This window comes from Salvelinus fontinalis, chromosome 12 (assembly GCF_029448725.1).
Source record: "Salvelinus fontinalis isolate EN_2023a chromosome 12, ASM2944872v1, whole genome shotgun sequence".
NCBI classification, from domain to species: domain Eukaryota; kingdom Metazoa; phylum Chordata; class Actinopteri; order Salmoniformes; family Salmonidae; genus Salvelinus; species Salvelinus fontinalis.
In genome coordinates, this window is record NC_074676.1 from 35,487,447 (window position 1) to 35,493,716 (window position 6,270).

The window sequence follows — 6,270 nt, forward strand, 5'->3', positions numbered from 1 at the left end:
CCCAGTGGGTCAGAAGTTTACATACACTCAATTAGTATTTGGTAGCATTGCCTTTAAATTGTTTAACTTGGGTCAACCGTTTTGGGTAGCCTTCCACAAGCTTCCAACAATAAGTTGGGTGAATTTTGGCCCATTCCTCCTGACAGAGCTGGTGTAACTGAGTCAGGGTTTTAGGCCTCCTCTCTCGCACACACTTTTTCAGTTCTGCCCACAAATTTTCTATAGGATTGAGGTCAGGGCTTTGTGATGGCCACTCCAATACCTTGACTTTGTTGTCCTTAAGCCATTTTTCCACAACTTTGGAAGTATGCTTGGGGTCATTGTCCATTTGGAAGACCCATTTGCGACAAAGCTTTAACTTCCTGACTGATGACGTGAGATGTGCTTCAATATATCCACATAATTGTCCTCGCTCATGATGCCACCTATTTTGTGAAGTGCACCAGTCCCTCCTGCAGCAAAGCACCCCCACAACATGATACTGCCACCCCCATGCTTCACGGTTGGGATGGTGTTCTTCAGCTTGCAAGCCTCCCACTTTTTCCTCCAAACATAACGATGGTCATTATGGCCAAACAGTTGTATTTTTGTTTCATCAGACCAGAGGACATTTCTCCAAAAAGTACGATATTTGTCCCCATGTGCAGCTGCAAACCGTAGTCTGGCTTGTTTATGGCGGTTTTGGAGCAGTGGCTTCTTCCTTGCTGAGTGGTTTTTCAGGCTATGTCGATATAGGACTCGTTTTACTGTGGATATAGATACTTTTGTACCTGTTTCCGCCATAGTCTTCGCAAGGTCCTTTGCTGTTGTTCTGGGATTGATTTGCACTTTTTGCACCAAAGTACGTTCATCTCTAGGAGACAGAACGCGTCTCCTTCCTGAGCGGTATGACGGCGGCGTGGTCCCATGGTGTTTATACTTGCGTACTGTTGTTTGTACAGATGAACGTGGTACCTTCAGGCGTTTGGAAATTGCTCCCAAGGATGAACCAGACTTGTGGAGGTCTACAATTTATTTTCTGAGGTCTTGGCTGATTTCTTTTGATTTTCCCATGATGTCAAGCAAAGAGGCACTGAGTTTGAAGGTAGGCCTTGAAATACATCCACAGGTACACCTCCAATTGCCTCAAATTATGTCAATTAGCCTATCAGAAGCTTCTAAAGCCATTACATTATTTTCTAGAATTTTCCAAGCTGTTTAAAGGCACAGTCAACTTAGTGTATGTTAACTTCTGACCCACTGGAATTGTGATACAGTGAAATATTCTGTCTGTAAACAATTGTTGGAAGAATGACTTGTGTCATGCACACAGTAGCAGTCCTAACCGACTTGCCAAAACTATAGTTTGTTAACAAGAAATTTGTGGGTGGTTGAAAAATGAGTTTTAATGACTCCAACCTAAGTGTATGTAAACTTCCGACTTTAACTGTATGTTTGCATACCTGAAGCATTGATACTAAGGCAGCTTATATTGTGGTTTTCCTGTGAATGAGAAATTAGGCCCTTGTTCCCATTTATGTTTGTTTTACTGAAGGTGGGTTTGAACAGGATGTTCTACATACACCATCCACAACCTAACCCTACAGAAATTGTATGTAGATTCGTGTTTAGTTCTAACTCACTGCTTGTGAACTTTGAAATGACTTGGCACTGAGATCAGTATATAACAAAGACATCCTCTAATCACGCTAATCTTGTTTTAGTGTCTGTACATTGGCCATTTGGCAACCATGGACAATCAACAGGGACCTTTAACATCATCCCCCAGTATCTAACTAATACCCCCAAAGTTTAGCAATACAAACAATATACAAAGACATTTACTCTTCTCTCACTACGATGGAGTCAGCTCCAATAGATTCTCCCAACAACAGGTGAGCCCTACAGCTTAGCCCAATTAATAGGTTAAATCCACCCGAAGTCCATTTATCTTCCCCACAGCTACTTTGATGAATAGGCCAGTCCTCTAAGCTTCACCAGTGCAACTGCATTTACAACGATAATGATGTCTGTGCAGATGACGAAGCATCAGCCGCTAATAGCTTTTCGAGCCGTGTGAGACGTAAAGCCAGCAAAACGTCATCCTGAGCCGGCCTTCATTGGCCCGGGCTTGCGCTCTCAGGCGGCTGCTCTCTCAGTTGTATTGTTATGTGTCTACAACTGATGATCTGGAAATCGGACTGTATTAAGCAGCTTAACGCAACGCTCTACAAAAGGATTTGGGAAAGATTAATCCAGGCATTGGGCATATACCACTGTTTCTTTTATGGTGTACATTAGATTTATGCATTTATTTTAGCTCATAGGCCCACTTCTGCTGTTCCATAGATGCGGGTTAGATGTGCGTTTGTTAATAGCAGACCTCTGGTGCTGGCAGGGCATAACATGATATAAGATCAAGCAGGAGAACATCAAGCCATCACACTGTGAAACACTAGACAGACAGGCTATATGGTTGTAGGTTATCAGTAGAGCAGTACAATGATATGCCCAGATCAGAGCTAGCGTCATAATCCCAGTTCATTATCATCTCAGTAACTCTATATATTCATGTTCTTATTTATGTAATGTTTTATGCACACTCACAGGACCCTACACACACACACTGACACCAACACACACACACAAACACTTACTGCATCACTTGCTCACACACACATAATAGGCACATACAGTGCCTTTGGAAAGTGACTTCTTGACTTCTTCCACATTTTGTTTCGTTACAGCCTTATTCTAAAATTGATTAAATAGTTTTTTTCCTCATCAGTCTACACACAATACCCCATAATGACAAAGCAAAAACAGGTTTTTATAAATTGTTGCTAATTTATTCAACATAAAAAACAGAAATATAACATTTACATAAGTATTCAGACCCTTTACGAAGCACCTTTGCCTTCGATTGCAGCATCGAGTCTGCTTATGTATGTCGCTATAGGCGTGGCACACCTGTATTTGGGGAATTTATCCCATTCTTCTCTGCAGATCCTCTCAAGCTCTGTCAGGTTGGATGGGGAGCATTGCTGCACAGCTATTTTCAGGTCTTTCCAGAGATGTTTAATCTGGATCAAGTCCGGGCTCTGGCTGGGCCACTCAAGGACATTCAGAGACTTGTCCCGAAGCCACTCCTGCGTTGTCTTTGGCTGTGTGCTTAGGGTTGTTGTTCCGTTGGAAGGTGAACCTTCACCCCAGTCTGAAGTCCTGTGCGCTCTGAAGCAGGTCTTCATCAAGGATCTCTCTGTACTTTGCTCCGTTCATCTTTCCCTTGATCCTGACTAGTATCTCAGTCCATGCCGCTGAAAAATATCCCCACAGCATGATGCTGCCACCACCATGCTTCACCGTAGGGATGGTGTTCAGTTTCCCCCAGACGTGATGCTTGGCATGGAGGAAGAAGTGGAAGAAGTCAAGGGGTCAGATACTTTCAGAAGGCACAGTACATTTATACTCAACACACACAGACAATCATTCTATACGCTGCTGCTACTCTGTTTACCATATATCCTGATGCCTAGTCACCTTACTCCTACATATATATATCTACCTCTATCACTCCAGTATCCCTGCAACATTGTATTGCATGAACCCAGCCTGCCACAAAGATTCTCTAGAGCACGGACAAGGACATCCCGGATGACGCTGGGCCAAATGTTTCCAGCGTTATGCGTCTCCCGGACGCGGCCAGGTGCGACACAGCCTGGGTTCGAACCAGGGTCTGTAGTGACACCTCTAGCTCTACGATGCAGTGCCTTAGACCACTGCGCCACTCGGGAGTCCCCCCTATATAGCATGCTTACTTACTTTCTTGTGTTCTTCTTATTTCTTATTTTTATTTATTGTGTTTTTTGTTCTACCTTATGTTATTTTTAGTATTACATTGTTACTGATTACTGCATTGTTAGGTTTTGAGTTTGCAAGAAAGGCTTTTATTTCACTGTACTTGTGCATGTGACATTAACTTGAAACTTGTTCAACTTCAAGCTGGCACGGCTGTAGGTGTGGTGATTTTGGAGCAGATGAGATGGGGTCAGTGGTATACACCTCTGGGGTTACAGGTACTTAATTCCCTATTTTACAATCGGAACACAATAGCTTTCACAGCAGACAATTTTCCCTCCCTATTCCTGTGGAAGACCTGCTAGCCTCGAGTCAGTCTATGTTCCCCCTCCTACATCACTCCCCCTCTCTCTTTCTCTTTCCCATTCTCTCTCACTGCTCACACACTCTCTTTCTCTCTCTCTCCTATTCTCTCTCACCCCCTCACTCTCTTTTTCTCACCCTTTCTCTCTGTATTTCTCTTTCCCATTGCCTCTGTGCTTCTGTTGAGGTTGTCTCTTCCCCCTCTTCTCACCATGTGCCACACGCACGCACGCACGCACGCACGCACACAGCACACACAGCGCCTCATTCTTGCAGAAGAAAAGGTTTGAATTGTTTCATTAACCTCCTGCTACTTTTTGCCGACCCAATCTGGGATTCTCGAAACAGTCCAGCGTGCCCTTGATCTGTGTGTGTGACAGCTTCCAATCACAACAAACAGCAGGAAGCTAAGCAAACAGAATCAGCATTCTTTCATCTGGAGGCCTAGAACATGATGAGGCTCATGTGAATTCAAATTCATTATCCACATTAGATGGTTAACACTTTCAATTGACTTAGCATAGCTGCATATTTAAATGCCAATGCTCCGGGGGAACTTGTTAGCTTATTTAGCCAATTAGTCATCTCCACTAACCAACTGTTTCTAATGCGTAATGTGTCCCAGAATATTCTTGACAAATTACACAGGGCAGCAGAATATGCGTAAAGCATAAGGGAAGTCGTTGGGGAAAACGGGGTGTAATTTAGATGCCATCTTCATTGAGTCAATATTATCCATGTCTGTCTGTGTTTGTAGAGTCAATCATAACAAGCCATGGGCTTGAAACATAAAAGGACATGCCATACGTCTCCCTCGTTATAATGCACAAGGTGTACACCATTATAGAAAACAGTTGTACTAAAAGCTGGGATTTCATACAAGTGTGCCGATGGGTGAAGTCTGTGTATTACAGGGAAATAGCACAACAACAAGGAAGTGCTTCATGATCACTTCTCACTGAAAGCCATGGTGATGTTCCATACACGTGTTTCAGTGAATGCACTAGGTGATGCCCTTCAGTCTACATACCCTAACCCTGGGAGAGCTGATCTGATGGTATCTACCTCTCTCCTCTCCCCCTGGCTCGTACCATGTCTGAGTGGAGGGGGGTACCCAGGTCTTCCTCTGTCCTTCACCACGGCTCCTCTCTCAGCTCAGTCTAGTGTTGTGAAGGCCTGACCCTTGTCACAGGCTGATGAATGGAAGCCTGTGCTGTCTGATTCTCCTCTGGGGGGCAGTTCCATTGTTACAGGGTCACCTCATTTCATTTTAAGCCAGGAAAGAAAGGAGGTTGATGAAATGAAGATTGCGCTTTTCATCCGTTCGAGGCCAAAAGTGTCAAAGTTCGCTCTCTCGCTCTCCTCTCTCCGCAGTTCCCATTCGGAGAGTAAATGGGAGCAGAGACTAACCCAGTCCACCCCACAGTGTTCCTGTTCACATTTGGTAGATGCTGGAATCTCCCTGGTTTAGACTGTATTCTCACTATGGGAGATTTCTAGAGGTTTTGAGAAAATACCCTCGGCTAGACCTTTTACTGTAATGTAAACATGTGAACTGGTCACGTCTGCCACGACACCTCCTTGAAGATATCATCTTCAAACAACTATTCCTTCCTATTGAGCTCTCATTCCAAACCTACCATCTTGATTCTCCACACAATTGTGTCACCATTTAATTTAGGTTGATACTGAAGTCTTTCTGGTTAATCTCTGCATAATGTTTGCTCCAAACCCCTGAATTATAAATATCAAGATGACTCTCGGCTTAGCCTTTGTTATAATTCATGGCAGAGATTGATATGACAGAGAAACCCTGCTCTAACAATGTTGGAATAAATATGTCTTCATGGCATTTGAATGTGTCTTTAACAAATGTCTCAACATACTTTAAGTTTGTGCTTCTGAGGACGTAGCTACACCTAACTCGTAATCATTCCAATTTGCTTTACTCAAATTCATCACTAATAGAATGATTGTTTTATGTTGTAATTTGCCTCAAACTTGATATGGGCTTGTTAAGACTGTTGCTATGGAAATTACATGTTCACTTCTGTTGTGTTGGCAGTGCACCAAGTGTTTTCCCACTAAAGCCTGCACTCACAGTGCTACTCAGAAACAAACACTTAAAGA